General features: G+C 39.5%; 1 pseudogene; it reads right to left on the bottom strand.

Annotated features, from left to right (window-relative positions):
• Nucleotides 1–6,490: 6,490 nt before the first annotated feature.
• On the bottom strand, nt 6,491–18,241 carry LOC128576583 (ubiquitin-like modifier-activating enzyme 6; annotated as a pseudogene).
• Nucleotides 18,242–18,807: the final 566 nt, after the last annotated feature.

Here is an 18,807-nt window from a genome sequence, read left to right as displayed (position 1 = left end):
ACTGTTTGGCTAGAGAAGCTGGTAATGTGAAATTGAATCTAGGGCTACTGGAACTGTAATTAATCAGCCCCTGAGCAAAGAACTGGGACTGGGGAATTTGACTTTTCCCCCACAGCTCATAAAGGTGCCATTCAGTACTTCAGCCTGAATGATGTGGGGACCTGCTAGATGTGATGGGGCTAGGTGGCTTTGACTTGTACTCTGCTAGTCTCTGTCCAATCCTGGTGAATCAGTGGCTGATGGGTTGATATATCAGCTGTGAATAAATATAAGCAACTAAAACACCCGGCCCCCCATGGTTAACACCTGGAAGAGGAGTACCTAACCCTCCCACAACAACACAACCAGGGTACAACCTTGGAGGGTCCCTGGGAGATCAGGCAAGGTCAAGATTTCCAAACCAATTGTCCTACTCTACATAAATGCATATCAAGTGGGAAAGTGCAAAAGGTCTCTAGCAACTAGACATCAGGGGTCCATTGGCAGCTCAAGTGTTACACGCTCTGGTTCTCTGTGGAGTCACAAAGGCCCACCCAGCAAAACAGTTACTCCTAAGGGGCTGGCATCTCCTTCCCCACCTTGCACCTCTGTCACACCCAGCACTTGGTAACCCTTCTGGGCTGTGTCCCATTTTCCTGCAATGAGCAAATGTGCCAGTGATTTGCGCCTGCCAGAGTCAGAGGTAACTCAATGCCTCCTCAGCCAGGCCATCATACTGTGCCACCAGCTGGCTAGGGAAGTCAAAGCCTGACTGCCTCAGGTGCTCAATGGTAAGTTGGAAGTGTTCCACCTGAGCTCATTCCAAACCAGAGGTTAACAAAGCAGCAAATGTTTTTCTCCCTCAGAGACCATGCCTCTACCCCAGCCTTTACTTGCTTCTCTGGTATCCCTGTAGTGCAATGTCTGGCTACCTCTGACAGTCCACAGAATTGGGGAGGTGTATCTCCAAAATTTGACTCCAGCACGATTGCTCTACTAATGCTGATGCTGCATGGGAGGTGTCTCAGTGTGGGTTCCCTTGCCTTGGCAGTTCCCGAGCCTCCTCCCACTGTGTGGCAACCCTAGCCTCCACCTGCTGCTGATTTCCACATTCATAGAGCCGGGCCAGACACCCTCCCTCCTACACCTTTCTGCAATGCTATTGGTTTCACTGTTACAGCGTAGCTGTGTTGCCACAGTCTATGCAATGCCCAGTCCTAGCAAAGAACCTTGTACATTCTGGACTCTGCAGGGGTTTGACTACTAGACCACCAGTTGAGGGGGAAAGGGTGGACTGGGAGTTGAATATGGCAGGGAAAATATTTGTTCGACTTTCATGCTGGGCAAAAAAATTCCCAAACTTACAGCATGCAGACTTACTCCTCTGCAGAAGGAGTCCCAACCTCCATCAACTCTCTGCTGCAGGGTGGTAAGACAAGAGGTCCTCAGTTCACTGTTTACTTATTGAGATCCCACAGCAAGCAAACAACTCTCTTGGGGGAGGGGGCAGACACATGTCCTCTTTGGGATGGGTTCTGTACCTGAAATTTGCTTCCTTGGAGTCGGAGCTTGCCTCAGCAGAGATGATATTCAGTTATCAATTTTGTCTGTCAGCTCGGCTCCCAACCTTCAGCTTTTCTGGCCATTGTTTCTCCCTCTGGGGGAGAGCTTCTTTTGAAAGCTAGTTTCAGCAGACTATCTTCCCCCTACCCCCTTGCTCTGTTGAATGTAAAAATTGGAGTTAGGGAAAAGGGTCAATTGGTGGATATAGCAAAACAGAAGATGTGTTGAAACAAAACAAACAAACAAACAAGCCCAAACAGCCTGATGTAAGCAATTTCGGCAACCTTCAGAGAAAGGGAAGAAGAGAGAGAGAAAAAAAAAAAAAAAAAGAAAAGAAAAAATTAACAATGACTCCTACAAGAAAGAAAAAAGTGCAAAGCAACCAGCAAGTAAAAGCAGAAAAAGCAACAACATAAAAATTATATATCTATATAGATAAATGGGAGGGAGTTGATTCCTCCAAGTTTAGTATGAATGTATTTATATTGCAATATACTTTCTGGACACGAGGTGTTGCTGTGAGTTGTTCCCTGGCTTATACCTGTTTCCCAGCTTAGGTTGTTCTTTGTGGTCACCTGTTTACCCCCTTGGCACTTAGACCCTGCCTAACAATTGATTCCACAGATCTCAAAAAAATCTTCAGAGGCAGGTTTTATAATTCCCACTGCAATAATTCCTGTGGAGTGTTGGATATCCTGGGTCTGTTCCAAGTGCTGGCCTACAACTCACAGGTGGAAGTCAGATCGCTGCACCTGGCCCGCACAGAGAGATGGCTGCACACATAGCCATTTCACGAATTTTGTAATAATAGCTGCCTTCTATCCTGTAACTTTCTCCGTATGAATGACTTGCCTGCCGTCAAACTGCAGCACAGCTGCTTCAGATGGCACCTACTCTGGCCACCAAATTTTGCTCTGAAATCCGCACTTCACTCCTCTTTCCACACAATGCCTAGTTTCCCCATGAACTGAGAACTGTAATCCTCCATGGGGGGGAGGAGATGGCTGCTGCCCACCAACCGCCATTGCCATGGTGCAGAAACTTGCCTGGCAGCCTCTGCAGCTCTGGATTACCCTCTAAGTCCAGTAATTCATCACCTTGCCGCACACCTCGAATTTCCACTCCCTGCCACTCCATGTCAAAACTACATGCCGGGAATGATCTAGCCCATGTACTCTCTTCTGTTGTTCCAGGAGAGCTGGGCTAAATGTCTTTCCTGTCCACCATCAGGCTCCACCTCGCTCCATCAATTTTGAAGCTAAGTTTTGCAGGATACAGAATTCTAGGCTGAAAATTATTTTGTTTAAGGATGCTGAAGGAGGATGACATGTACTTCTGGCTTGGAAAGTTTCGGTTGGAAATTCTGCTGTCAAGCTAATGGTTATGCCCTTGTGGGTAAGGCGGCACTTATTCCTAGATGCTTGCAGGATTTTCTCCTTCATCTTGATTTTGGAATGGTTCATTACAATGTGTCTTGGAGAGGCTTTTAGAGTAGGGATGACCTGGCATTCGATATCCACCTGAAAGGAGGATGTCAGGATCTTTAGTAAAGCTTGGGGAATTGTGTTTATGGTAGTCTCCAGTGGGGCTTCCATACCTTTGGGACAATCTTCTTCCCCTTTGGGGATTCCTAGTATTCCTATGTTTGAACACTTCATGGCATCTCGTAGTTCTCTAAGTGCTGGCTCTGCATTCTGTCTCTTCTTTTCTGACTGCGTAATTCCTGTGTTAACTCTAAGACTTTATATGCTAACTCTGATGTTCATTCCTCTCCATGGTCTAATCCATTTTTGATACGTTCTACTAGTTCCTTACATTCCCTGATTGTCTCCTTTATTTCTTTTCCACATTCTCCTTATCTCTGATCTGACTTCTGGTTCTGTCTTTCCAATCCTTTTATTATCTTAATCATTCATATTTTAGATTCCCTTTTTGTGAAATCCATTAATTCTTTATAGGAGTTTTTTTTGCACTTATTGGCCAGGGCATGGTTTGAATCCATCAGCTCCAGCTTATAGGGCCAGCCTCCTACTCCTTTTAGCCACAGGTGCTACCTGAAGGAGTCTTCTTTAAATGTTGCCTAACTATCCCTTGAAGGATTTACTCTAATTTGATTATTCATAGTGCCTGAATTTTTATTTTGTTCCCTTCTCATGTGTGCTTTCTTCTTGTTCACTTCATTGTGCATCTTTTCTTTGCTTCAAATTACCTGGTCTCAGATTTTAGGTGATGAATAGGCCTCTTGGTATGGGGTCAGAAGTGGAAGAAGCTTTGGAGCAAGCAAGGAGAAGCAAGATGGAAGGAGAAAAAATAGTAAAAGGAAAAGAGTAGGAGAAAAGCAAAAGAAAGAAAAAGAAGAGAAAGAACAGCAAAAGGGGGAGGGGGACTAACAGAAAAAGTTGAAGAGCAGGCTGGAGGGAGGACAGAAAAGGAGGATGAGAGTGATAGAAGAAATGTTAATGTTCAGCACAGTGCTAAGGCCACGCCTATAGCTCAATGGTTATGAGGAGCTGGGCTGGGTGGGTTCCTCTAAATCAGGCACTCCTTACTCGCCTGAAGACAGCCAGATTCTTCTTCTGCCAAAAATAGGAAGAGAAGAAAAAGAGAAAACCCAACAACAACGCTGAAGGAAAAATTGGGTAAGGATGAAAAAATTAGAAGTAAAACAGAAGAGGGGGAATAGAAAAGTTCTGGATTGTGATCTTCCTACAAAGTTCTTCCTGAGGACAGCAATAGAAAGTTCTCCTGGCCTCTTTAAGCCAGGCTACTGCTTCAGTCTACCTGCCAGACAACCACTGTGTCACACCCACTCTCAGTAAGGAAAGAAAGGTTGGAAAAAGAAAGAAAATAAAGGGGGGGGGAATATATATATATATATATTTGAATAAAAGAAAATTAAACACACCATTGATTCAAATTAAGGAGAGGGTGGGAAGAGGGATAAAGAAAGAAAGAAGCAAGGCAATAAACCAAGAAAAAGAGAAAGAAAAAAACAAGGGGGGAATATCTTAGCTTATGTCAGAGCACTTTATGTGGGAGAAGTAGAAGAGTAGAAGAGTAGAAGAGTCTCTATCTCTGAGAGAATGCAGAGGAGTGTACTAGGGTGAGAGAATAATTCAAGATAAAATTCTGCAATCAAAAAAAAAAAAACATTAAAAAAATACAGGAGCCCTTGCTCTTGTGGAATGTAAAAATGGAAGTTAGAAAAAGATTCCAGCATACAACTTAGCAAAACGCTAAGCACATTGAAAGAAGATTAAAAAAAAAAAAGGGCAGCTCCCGTGGCTCAAAGAGGTAGGGCACTGGCCCCATATGCCAGACGTGGTGGGTTCAAACCCAGCCCCAGCAAAAAAACTGCAAAATAATAATAATAAATAAATAAATAAATAAATAAATACAATGAAAGCTGCAAAGTCTCCATCTTTTAAGGAAAACAGAAAAAAAAAAAAAAAAAAAGCCAAACTAGCCTTATGTAAGCAATACCAGCAACCAATTGAGGAAGGAAAGGAAAAAATAAGATAAACTAAAGTGGAAAGAAAAAAAAATAAGCAACAATAAAAAAAAATTATGTATACATATATGCACACATACATGTATATTATGCAGAAAATCGTCTTTTGTGGACTATATTATACTGCAATATACTTCCTGGACACCAGATTGCACTATATATTTGGGGACAAACAACACACATGTTAACCTCTCTCTGGTTCCCAGGCTTAGAGCAGTTATCTACCTTAATCCTTCCTGGTGGTCTCTCCTTCAACTTAGCACTCCTTCAATCCTGCATATCTGGGATTCTACAGTTCTCAACAGTTCTTCAGAGAGAGAGGTCTCACTGATTTCCTCTACAACTATTCTTGTATAGAGCAGGAGTCCCTGGGCTTGTTATAAGTCAAAATCTGCTTTCCGCAGGTAGAACTCTTACCACAGCGCCTTCGGCTCCCACCAGGAAGCCAGCCCACACAAGCTTCTGGTAACCCTTCACCACAATGGCATTCTCCTGACCAGGAACTTTCTCCCTATGGATGTTTCACCTTTTTCCAGGCAGCACCTCAAACTGGCCCCCAAATTCCACTTGGGAATGCTCACTTCTCTAATCTTTTCAGAGTCCCTGAGCCTGACACAAGTAAAGGTCCGCTCCAGACAGCCAGAACCCAGTGAAAGGCCCACCTACACAAGCTTTTGTTGCCATTTACCACAGTGGCATCCTCCTATCCAGAAACTTTCCCCCTACGGATGCTTTACCAGTTGCCAAACTTTGGCAGAGCCGCTCCAGACAGCACCCCAATCTGGCCACCAAATTCCGCTTGGGAGAGCACAGTTCTCCAATATTTCCCTTCAATGCCTAGCTTCCCCCAAGAACCGAAAACTGTAAGAGGTTTCTTCTGGGACATCTGTGCGGGGGAACTGGCTGCCCCCACCTCACCCACCATGGCCTGGGCGTGCTCACAGAAACTTGCACAAGTGTGTTAGTTCTCCACAGCTCTGGCCAAATACAGCTGTCCACCACCACACTGCGCACTCTGAACCACCGCTGCATACCAATATTCCATACTGATCCAGCCCTCTCATTCTGCCCTTTTGCTCTACGAGGGCTCAGCTAAATGTTCTTCCTGTCTGCCACCTTGCTCTGTCCCCTTACTTTCAATTTCTTGATCCTTATATCCTCTGGTTGTAAATGTTTTCCTTCTTTGAACACAAATCTGTTTTAAGTATTAAAAATGGCATTCCAGTTTAAAGTTGCATGTGCTCACAGCTGCAAGTGAACCGTTAGACAAGTGCTTACTAAACTTCCAAATGTGCAGTTTCACACTGATGTTTTTCTTAAATTAAGGCTTCATCAAAGAGAAATCTGGAGTATGATGAGTTGTATTTTTTTAGCTTCTGAATTAAGTGTTCTCTTCCCCAAATCAAGTGGTCCTGGAATGACCTAGGACAAGCTGCACTAATCAGGGGCAGGGCTGAAGTAATACCTCACTGGGAGTCCAAGCAGCTCTTCATCTCCATCACAGTCCGTGGCAAATTACACAGTGAGATCCACGTATTTCCTTTCGGTGGGAGGTTTCAGAAGTTTATGCATTGTCAGCTTTACTCTTTTTGCAGACCAGACATTACTGGAACATAATAAAGCATTTTGATTCCCTGCACCACCATCGTTGGTTCAATTCTATACTTCCCTTTGACTGCATTTACAAAATCCAAGAGCATGAAATCTTCTTTTCCATGTACAGTCCATCTATCGCACATTGTAAACGATATTCCATTTCTGATTTTAGTCTTTCTTACTTCAGATATCTCTGTAAACGCTGTAATTGGAATGCCTAAATTAAGGAAACAATTTTTGTAGGCTTCAAATAGATAGCCATTAATTACTTTGATCATCCCCAAGGCAACCAGGCCAGAAACTGCAACAGTGAATGTTGCTATCACACATACAATTTTGCCAGCTATTCACTTTATTTTGAAGCGGTCAGCTGGTTCAATGTTATACGTTTTGGCATGAAGATTTGCTGCAGCACTGATGAAATCTGTGTTCATTACAATCAACATCTTTTTCAAATGAAAGCACTGCCATCTGATGGTCACTTTGAGTAGCTTCATTAGAGAAAATAGCCTTTTTCTAGCCTCTCATCTTCACTCTTAACAGGAACATGGTCTTGTTTCCTTGCACTTTCATCAGTTTGAACAAGCTCGTTGAATGGTTTGTATTCCTGAATCTTTACTTCTGAAATAATATTCAAGAAAGCATCTTCTAATAAGTCTTCTTCTGAAAATGGAATGCAATAAACTGTAGCATACAGTTTTCCAGCATTCCGAAGGAACCTGAGTGCAAAGGTTCATGTAAACCAAATTTTGTTGAAGATGGGGGCCTCTACAGTGATTGGCAAAACAAACTGCCATCTTTTCACTCTATGTCTAAAGATAAACACTAAAGAAGCTGAAGAGCCTTATGGTTAAAATATTATTTCAACCTTTAGTCTTGGTAATTCTATGCATTGGGATCAATTTCTAGGTCTTCTGGTAAGTAATTTAATAACTTAAAAACAGCCTTCTAAATTATGTCCACTTTGTATCTTTTGCAGGACTCCCCTTCTTTTTAGTTCTGCAGATGAGTAGGTTTGCCAAAACTTGTTAAAATGAAGGCTTGTGGGAAAAGGAACTTTCAAACTTATCTGCTAGTCCACAGTATGGTATGCTGAACGGTGGCTGGGAAAGACTTCAAAGTACAAAATGGTATTTCCTCTTCTGGGAGATCCAGACGACTATAATAAGATTTTGTCAAGTGAGGTACAATAACTTCAGTGTTAGTGCCTATTGTTCCAGAATCTAAGAGAGGCCTTAGATTTGTTAAGCAACGGCTGTCTGCATATCTCCTGGCTTCTATATTGTCTAGTGCTGTGATAATTATATCTTGTTTGGTATAGAACTCATCACTGTAAATGGCCTCACTTGCCAGACAGACTCTGTTCAGATGTGCATCTATTTTTATTTGAAAACGTATTTTCTGAGTTGCATCAGCAGTGGTATAACTCTTAGGTTTCTGTGTGTGATGAGGGTGGAACAGGAACTGTCTGTTTAACTTGGACTGTTCTTTTTTCCTTTTCTTGAGACAGAGTCTTACTATGTTGCACTCAGTAGAGTGCTGTGGCTTCACAGCTTACAGCAATTTCAAACTCCTGTGCTCAAGCAATTTTCTTGACTCCACCTCCCAGGTAGCTGGGACTACAGACACCCACCACAACCTCCACCTCTGGCTATTTTTAGAGATGGGGTCTGGCTCTTGCTCAGGCTGGTCTCCAACTCCTGAGCTCAAGAAATTCACCCATCTTGGCCTCCCAAAATGCTAAACATGGATTTTTCTATCAAGTCATGGTCTAAAACTATAACCATCTCCTTCTCTTTGCTTGTGCCAACATGAAGTAAAGCGAAACTTTTTAACATTTCACAGTATATACCTCCACACCCTACTAAGAAGATGTTTAGAACAAGTCTAAGGCTTCTCTTAGATTCTGGAACAATGGGCACTAAGAGACACACTGAAGTTATTGTACCTCACTTGAAAAATATTATAATAGTCATTGGGATCTCCCAGAAGTTTTTCTGATGCAGGCTCACAGGGCATCATACAGATCTCCTCCTGGGAGAAATTCTTGGCACTCAGGTTTGCCTAGGGATTAGACAATATCTGCTGCTTCAAGATATCACCATTGGTACAAAGGAGAAAACTTTCCCATCACACCTTTCAGTACTTCTTGGCTGTAAGCACCTCCTACTGCTGCGGCCAGCAGGGCAAAGAAGCCTTAGGCAGCCCAGGGGAGCCAGCCCACAATGTCAGCCTTGACTCCAGTTTCTCTTCCAAGGTTTCACTTACAGATGTTGCCAGTTTGAATAGTTCTGAAACTTGCTGGCATCTGATATTTGGCTTATGGCTATAATTCTCCTGAAGCTGGTCCAAGGTAATCAAAGCTGGGTGAATCTGTAAAGGTGCCTCAGGTTTGCTGAAATCTGCAATAAGGCACTTTGGATGTTTTATTTGCCTTTCCAGTGGTTCAAAGCAAAATGCCTTAGGAGTCTAACGTGGACAGCTGTTCCAACATGTAAATATGGTTCCATTCTGGAGTTTCATCAATGCTAAAAGAACATAGTGATACCACAGTTACTTGTTGGGTAGATCCATTTAAACCTGTCATTCCACTAATTTCTCAAAATGTTATGAGTTTTCCTCTCTCAAATTGTGAGGATGATTTTCAAGGTAAGTGACAATGCCAGGATTACTTTGCATTATGTTTACAATGAAAATTTATTTTGGCTCTTCTGTTATATCTAAAACTTCAAAATCATCACCAAAATCACAAAACAATCATGACCAAATCCCATATATACCTGCACTGATGAACTTAACTGGATGACATTGAGAACACAAAAAGTTGTTGACCTTCTTCTGCGATGCATTTTGACCTCAATCAATACGACACAGTGGTATTTATCTAGGGAGAGATCTGTGGCCTCATTGTAAGAAAAGGGAAATGATGTGACATGAACATATGGATTTACTTCTGCAATATATTGGAATAGAGTGTCAACCTCGTACAGTGATACACTGTGAAGTGTTAAAAAATTTTTGCTTTACTTGGTGATGGCACAAGCAAAGAGAAGGGGATGGTTATAGTTACAGACCCTGACTTGATAGAAAAATCCAAGTTAAGCCCTTTGGGAGGCCAAGATGGGTGGATTGCTCCAGCTCAGGAGTTGGAGACAAGCCTGAGCAAGAGTGAGACCCCACGTCTAAAAACATCATCTTATTAACAACATCATCTTCACGAAGAAAGAATTTGGTTCCTAAAACCCATGCTTGCATTCTTCTCTATTATGAATTGTAAGTACCTTAAATCCTTCAAGAAAAAGATTCTTTGCAATTTTCCAAATCAAGACTGCTCATACCAGTTGAGAAAACGTGAAACTTGGCCATCTTCTGCATTGCTGTGTTTCCAAGAACATACCTCTGTCAACTGTATAATGCATCATCAATCTCCACTGATTCTCCTGACATGATGGGCAGACTTTTATTTGTACTGCCCATTCCCCAGGAAGAGCAGGGGGAGAACAGCATGGATCCCACCATCAACTGTCACCAGAAAGAACAAAATTGTTGAGCAAAGTCATCAAATACAGAAGTTAATGTCAATGTAACAATTAAGAATTGAATGAGATTAAATTAAAAATAAAAGACAGTATAAAATTTGAAGACGCAATAGAAAAGACAAGCTACTTTCCCTTAATTCCATATCTATCAAAACAAGAAACAAGAAGTCAACACATTTTAACCAAATGTGTTGAATTCCAAATGTAATTGTTTGTCTCAATAAAAAAAAAATGATAATTTAACAGAATTATCATACATTTCATTCTTTCTCTTGTCTGGGCAACATTTTAGATTGGAGGAGAAAGACTTCAGTTCTGTCAAGGCCAGGGCAGTGCTTGATTCTTCTCCTTTAACTCCATCGTCTACCACAGCATCTTTGCCAGAGTGTTCAATAAATGCTCTGAGTGAAGAAAAAAAACAGTGTTTGTGTGTATCTTTATGTATACATATTTATAAATATATAAAATATTATATATATTATGTATACAATAGATAGATATATACATGTATCTTTAAGCACCTAATTTTTCTCCTTATAGCTACTACCTGATCAGAACTAAAGTTTTGTGGCTAGAATACAGTATATACAAACCAACATGTATTTAAGTTAACCCTACAAAGAAACACCCATAGGTAGTTTAAAATTGCTTGGAAAAGGCACAGGCTCAATTATATTGGTGGTGGCAGATGAATTTTAATAAGCTTAATACTTATATTTGAAGGGAAGAGAATCCATACTATATACCAGGCACTCAACACATGAAGATAGAGTTGTGTTAGCCTTGGTGTCTTATGTTCCATGATCGCTCTATTTATCACTCTTCTAGGTAGGATGAAATGCTCAATGTTTTCATGTTTAACTGTCCCTAAAACCAGCAAAAGGAAAAAGAAAACTTTAAGACCACCAGAAAATCTAAAATACAATAAATAAGTACTATAGTAATACTGTTCTAATAACAAGATGACTACTAAGATAATTTTAGGATTTAAAAGGAAATTTTAATTCTAAGGTAAGAATAAAAAGGGATGAATACAAAAGGCAATTGTTAAAAACATGAATCTCGAGTCAGATATAATTGTTCTTTCAACAAGATCTGAACACTTTAAAATTAACTAATAAGTCACAAACCCATATGGCTTTTAAGAGTATTTTATTTAAAAATAATACAATTCAGAATTAACCAAAGCATATTTCTCTTACAGGTTAGTTTATCCAAGTAAAGAATAAACCACAGTGTAATTCCCACAACCAAAGAGTCAGGTTCAATGACAAAGTCCACTACCAGCAATAGATGTGCAGGTAACCAGAAAAAAATTGTAAATACAAATCCCAAACTGCTTCTTATCAACTGAAAAGCCCTTTGTTGATTCTTAAGCATAAAGTAGGGCATTGGCACATAGTCAATGAATATGCTCTACATGACTTGGGATGGAAGTGCCTTCTCAAGTGGTCCTGATGTACATAGTTTTATCATAGTTGGTTTTCTATTTCATTGGTAGCACCTTCTTCATTATAATCCATTCAGACAATTGTTCAGAAAGAACATTCAAATCTGGAACTCAAGATGCACTTTAGCTATTCACCAGAAATAAGCCGGTGCGTTCCTGTAATTTAGTAACAGCTGCAGAAAGCCAGTATAGTCCATGAAAAAAATAAGAATTATATTGGAAGGAGACCATTAAATGCTCTAGATATAAGTTTCATGAATCATTTTATCCATTTTTCTGAAAAATCTTCCTCATAACAATTAAAAAACAGCCATTCCTCTCCTTTTACCTGTATCTTAACAGATATAATGGGAATAATAGGAAATAAAAGCCTACTTACTAGCTTCCTTTAATGTAGTACAAAATGGCAAAATTATTTTTATTCATGATTTGTACTATTGCAGGATAGCAAGCAGGTGTGATGGGAGGGGTGGTGTGAATGAAATGTGGGAACTGAACTACAGATACTCCTCTTTTATGTGGTTCTAGGCATGTGAGAAGGAAAAATACCTACTCAAAAAGCAAAACAACTGAGAAATAAGGAAAGAAGTAGAGGAGCAGAAAGAAGAAAAGCCGAGGGCACTAGAATAATTAATGCTACAGGTCACAGGCCTTTTTTCAATAGGCCTTTTTTCAATCTTTAAAAAAAAAAAAAAAAAAAAAGTATTTCTACCAGCAAATACATTGCACCGTTTTTCCTTTCTCCTGTTTTTTACATGAATATTCTCTACTTATTTAAAGAGGACAAATGCTCAAAAAACTAAAGTAACTCAACACTTCAAGAAGTCTCTGTCATTTAAAGCAAAGGTTTCAAACCCTGATTGGCTGACAAAGTGTTTTTGCCTCCTGGGTTAAAAATGGTGCCGCTCATTGCCACAGGAGGCGCTGGAAGATAGTCTTCCAGTTTTCCGGGGTCAGATGAAATGACCCCAAGCGAGGAAAGATCCTGGACTCGCGAGGTGCATCAGTTCCGGCTCCCTGCGGACTGTGGGGCTCCCCAGGCCAGCTGTACAGGGGAGCAGGGGAGCATGGAGGGAGGGGCCGCTAGAGTGCAGCCGCTGCTACCGCTGGGCCCATCACCGCCCAGCCCTCCTGGAACAGCTGAGGTCCAAGTCAAGTGACGCCAGCTGGAAAAGTGACTTCAAGTACTTCCTTTTTAAAATGTTTCAGCTGTGAATACGTCCTTTCTGTGTGAGCTCATTGCAGTCAACGTAAAATGATAACGTTAGGAGAAGTTAACATTTATATTACTATAAAGCTTTCCCCAACTAGACTACGGGCACCTGACACATAGCCTTTTAATCTCCAAATTTGAGCATGCTGTTTGAAATAATAGGATATAAAAAGATAAATGGTCTCAGTTCATAAAACCCATGACTGATTATTTATGTTCGTATTATAAGTGAATATCAAAGTGTAGTTACCATTTCTTTTGTTTGCCTGTTCTTCGAAAATCTGTAAGAAGCTAAAACAACTTTTAATTTGTAGATGGCTTGTTTGATTTGTCACGCCTCTCAAGGAGGCAGTTTAATTAAGGTACTTCTGATAAATTCAGATTAAGGAAGAAAAAACAAACACAACAGAGGGTATTGATTATTCTTCACCTGAGAGAAAGGCATCATTGACGACAAGCCACAAGATACAAATAAATTTAACAGAATTTATAACTGACCTGGAATCAGGAAAAAAAAAAAAAAACTTATTTCTGACTGTTAACAAGACATACTCCCGATCCAAAAATGGATTAATAAATTGTGGTATATGTACACCATGGAATATTATGCAGCCTTAAAGGAAGATGAAGACTTTACCTCTTTCATGTTTACATGGATGGAGCTGGAACATATTCTTCTTAGTAAAGTATCTCAAGAATGGAAGAAAAAGTACCCAATGTACTCAGCCCTACTATGAAACGAATTTAGGGCTTTCACATGAAAGCTATAACCCAGTTACAACCTAAGAGGAAAGGGAGAGGGGTAGAGGAGGGGGGGTTGGTGGGATTACACCTGCGGTGCATCATACAAGGGTATATGTGAAACTTAGTAAATGTGGAATGTAAATGTCTTAGCACAATAACTAAGAAATTGCCAGGAAGGCTATGTTAACCATTGCGATGAAAATACGTCAAACGGTCTATGAAGCTAGTGTATGATGCCCCCATGATCATATCTATGTACACAGCTATGATTTAATAAAAAAGAAAAGACATACTCAATGGATATGGGTACTGATCTTCTAAATACACATTTTATATTTCTTAGTAAACGGGGATTGTGGCTTGCAGGTTCTGGCTGCAGTTTGATGTCTAACTAGGACTGAATTAGAGAATATAGAATTTATAAATTTCTTTTTCACACCTTGGTAAACAAAACTATAGCTTCTGGAGTCTAGCAGCTCGTTAAGTCCTGTCTTTGGCGCAGGATTTTAAAAAACTTAATAGTGTTCACATGAAACCTATCTGAGAGTACTGTTTTTAAATGTGTAGAAAAATACATGAATTACAGAAGAAATCAATTATAATGAAGTAATGATATGATGTAATATTAAAAGTAAATTGATTCTGTAATCAATACTTTCTTAGTGCGTTATATAACTCTACAATACACAAACATGTGCAAGGAAGGTTAAAGTAATTTTATATTATTTAATAATGTGTGATTTACATACAAAATGCATGGATTTTAAGTGCATTTTAATTAATTTTGATAAATGTATATTCATGAAAACAACACCCCATAAAGATACAGAGGAGTTCCATCACTCCAGAACCTTCATGTGTGTCCTTTTCCAGTGAATTCATCTCATCTATAGAAAACCATTTACATGATTTCTTTCAGCATGACTTTGCTTTTTCTATTGTAAAACTCTATGTAATTAGAATAATACAGTATTTTAACTTTTGCATATGGCTTTTTTTATTCAGGATAAGGATTAATTCATGTTTTTGCAAGTGAGGAGTGTATTGCTGAGTAGTAGACCCTTGTATGACTACATATAATTTATTTACTCTCTTGTTCAAAGATTTGAGTTACTTTCAGTTTATTTCCAGCCTTATTTCCAGGCTGCCATGAACATTTCTGTACAAGTCATTTTTGGTCACATATGCGTTCTATGTATTGTACATACTGAATAAATGACTAGTAGTTAACCTGCTGGGTAGTTGTATTTTTAACTTTAAAGGAAACTGCAAAAGAGATTTCCAAAGCGGCAGGGCATTTCACAATCCCATCAGTAATGTCTGAAGTTCAATTGTTCCTTTCCTTTGCAAACACTTGATACTGTCAGGAAAAAAAACAGTCATTCTTGTGGTTGTATGGTGGTAACTCTTTGTGGTTTTAATTTGCATTTCCAGGATAATTTAGGATGTTGAGATTTTTCATGTGCTTATTTGCCAATTACACATCCATTTTGGTGAGATGTCTGTTCAGATTTTTGCCTATTTCTTTATTGTGTTATTTGTATTTTATTTATTTATTTATTTTTATTTTTTCAGTTTTGGGCCAGGGCTAGGTTTGAACCCACCACCTCCGGCCTATGGGGGCTGGCGCCCTATGCTTTGAGCCACAGGCGCTGCCCTGTGTTATTTGTATTTTCACGGTTGAATTATAAGAATTTGGCAGATATATTTGTTATAGATATATTCTCATAGTTTCGGCTTGCTTTTTCATTTTTAAAGCCTTTTTACAAACCCATTTTAAAATAAAAATATATAAAATATAAAAATCTATTTTTTCCCCTCCTGATTAGTGCTTTTCTACCTGATGTAAGAAATGTTTACATAATCCAAAGTCACAAAGGTATTCACTTGTATTTCCCCTTAGAAGTCTAATATGTGTGGTTTTAATTGTTATATTTTGGCCCATAATCCATCTGAGTGGGTGGTGTAAGACTCAGGCTGAGGTTAATCTTACTTTCATAGAGAAATCAAATTGTTTTAGCACAGACAATAAGCTAAAAACAAAACAGACAATGAGAAAAAGGTAGTCACCCTTTCTCACCATGTTAACGTGGCAACATAGTGAACACCAATCAACTGTGTAAGTGTGTTGTATTTACAGACTCTCTGGTCTGCTCTTTTTTGCTATGTGTCATTTGTTATGCCAGTGCCACACAGTCTTGATTACTACAAAGCTATAATTTTACATTTGTCTTTACATTCTATGTACCTTTTATTTATTTTCCATTATTATACTAGGACCTTCGGCATTAAATAAAAGTACTGATGGTAGACATTCTCACTTTGTTCCCAATCTTAGGGGAAAACATTCAGCATTTTGCCATTCATTTTGATATAAGTTATAAATAATTTTCAGATACATTTGATCTGATCGATAACATCTTCTATTCCCATGTAAAAATTCCTAGTTTATTGAATATGTGTTTCCTAAATGAGTGTTTATTTTTGCAAAATGCTTTTTCTGCCTCCATCGAGATGATTATATAATTTTTCTGCCTTATCCAATTAATGTGGTAAAATACAGAGATTAATTTTCTAATATTAAATCAGTATTTCATTCCTGAGAAAACCTGTTTTTGCTCATGATGGGGCACTCATTTTATATTTTGCAGGATTCAATTTACTAATATTATGTGGAAGATAATAGTGAATAGATTCTTTGTTCATTAAGTATATAGGTCAGTGGTATTGGCAAAAGGCCTATACATAAACCTTTAAACAGTTCCATTCTGAGAGAATAAGTTTAAAGTCTTTTGTGAGTTAGGGAGGAGAAAACCTGGATAGAATTCCATATGTGGCTGAGGACCTAATCACGCAGATGTGATTCAGAGTCTAGCTTCATGGAGGTAGATCTGCAAGCAGATATATTGTATCTCAGGAATCTCCAAACGACTCCCTAAGATGGATGACTACCTCCAGATGGTTTGTTAAAAGTGAAGCACTCAAACAGCTTGTTCCCCCAGAGCTCTGTTTTATGGTTTTGTTTTGATTATAAAATGTTAGAATAGTTGTAGATAAGGTTAGTGGAACATTTATCGGTTAATCAACAGACTCAGTAGAGCAGGAAATTCAAGCCTAGGTCACGGGATTTGAGTCACAAGATTATTGATTAATAGTGTGTATGTGCAGTACGGTCTATATAAATTGTGGTAAAAATAAAGAACATTGCTACATGCCAAAGAGAGCTTGTAGTCTTTCTTATCCACCATACAATTTCATTGCAGGTATCAGCCTCTGCATAGCTGCATTGCTCTCCATTAACACACCAAATTGGCGTACTCTCGGCAGGATGAGCTTTGCAAGGACACCACGGGGGCCCGCTTCCTCGGAATCACATCCCTGTTTGAACAGCTGACAGCTTAAGGTGAGCCTGGTACTTTCAAACCCAAAGGGTGACTGCCACACTGTAAGTACATGGGACTTTTGGAAAAGGATAAGGAAAAAATGGGTAACTCTCAGTCTTTGCAGGATCAGTATGTGGCTTTAATAAAGACTATGCTAAAGTCTACAGGCACTACTGTTAAAACAAAAACCTTGCAAGGACTGTTTCAGGTAGTAGCTAAACACTGGTACAGGTTTACTCCAGAAAAGTAAAATCAGCTAAATTTGAAGGTGTGGAAAAGTGTAGGTAAGGCACTTAGGCCCACCCACCAGAGGTGTGAGTGCATAAGCTGAGAAATTTGGGTTGCATATCACTTGATAATTGTAGCTTTGGAACCATTACAATCTAGTTCTGATGCAGAATGTTTTGAAAATCTTCCTTCCCCGCCTCCCAAAGAGGGGCAGGAGGAAGAGGAACCTGTGTAGGATGAGCCTACTGAGAGCCCAGAAGTTAAGGAGGAGTCAGAGAAAGACCAAACTGAAAGTGACTCAGATCGTACTATCACTAATTTTTCTGATAGTGAGGATGTGGCTGAAATTAAGGAAATGTTATCCCAATGCCACCAGGTCATTGAGAAATATTATTCTAAACCTCCCTTAAATATAAATATAAATATATGTATATATATATATATATTTTTTTTTTTTCTTCAGAATTTCAAGATGAGCCTTTAACCCCTGCTGCTCCTCCAGGATGTTATCTGGTGTGGGCAAATCCTTTGGATTCTCAGCTTGTTACTAAACTTCATTTCCCTGTTGACCCAGCAACTTTTAATATTGTCTGAGATGCAGAGTCGTCCCTGGCATGACCATGAGCTTCTAATGCTCCAGTGGGCAGTGCTAGAGGACGGCCAGATGTGAGACTGCTCATATTACTATTGAGATAAAAATTTTAACCATCTTAAAAAATGCTGTGCATGCTTATGGTCCTAACTCACCATATGTGATGGGGATTCTAAAATCATGCTGCAGCAATCGTTTCCTCATTCCTGTAGATTGGGACACATTGCCCCAGATGACTTTAAGTCCAGGACAATACATTCAATTTAAATCTTGGTGGATGGAGGAAGCAAAGAAACAGGCTTGCCGTAATAGACTTGCAAATCCCCTGACTTTTATTTGATCAATTAACAGGAGCTGGGAATTTTGAAGGTGTAAATGCTCAAATGCATTTCCTAATGAATTGTTGTTTCAAATCAAGAAAATTGTCTTACTGCATGCAACATCTTGATGAAAAAGGACAGATTAGACAATATTTTTTACTAAAGTATTTTAGGAAAACAATGAGCCTTATACTGATTTTATTGCTTGTTTACAATCATCAATTGAAAGGTCTGTTTCTTGTGAAGATGCTCAAAAAATTTTGTTCCTGCAACTAGCTTTTGCAAACGTAAATGTTGATAGCAAAAACGCCATGGCTGGTCCCAAAATTCAAGATAATGTCACCTTTGAACAATATGTTTGTGCTTGCTGTGAGGTCGGATCTGGCACTTTTCAGGCTAATTTACTGGCTTCAGCCTTACAGGCTGGCAATTCAAAATCTAAGTCTTTCTATTGTGGAAAATTTGGCCACCTCTGGAAAGAATGTAGAAAAGGTAAAAGCGAACGGAGGCTAAGTTGCCCAGAATTTGCTGCCAGTGTGGTAAAGGCAGACACTGGACAAATGGATGTTGTTTTGCCAAGACAAAGATGGCAACATTCTGCCTCCTACTCAGGACCAGGGAAACTCCTCTGTGGGGCTAGCTCGGAGCCCCCAGACAAAAAAATTTGAGCTCTCGTCTCCAGCACTTTC

This window comes from Nycticebus coucang, chromosome 24 (assembly GCF_027406575.1).
Source record: "Nycticebus coucang isolate mNycCou1 chromosome 24, mNycCou1.pri, whole genome shotgun sequence".
NCBI lineage: Eukaryota > Metazoa > Chordata > Mammalia > Primates > Lorisidae > Nycticebus > Nycticebus coucang.
Note: the sequence above shows the minus strand (reverse complement) of the source record. Positions and strands in the feature narration are given on the sequence as shown.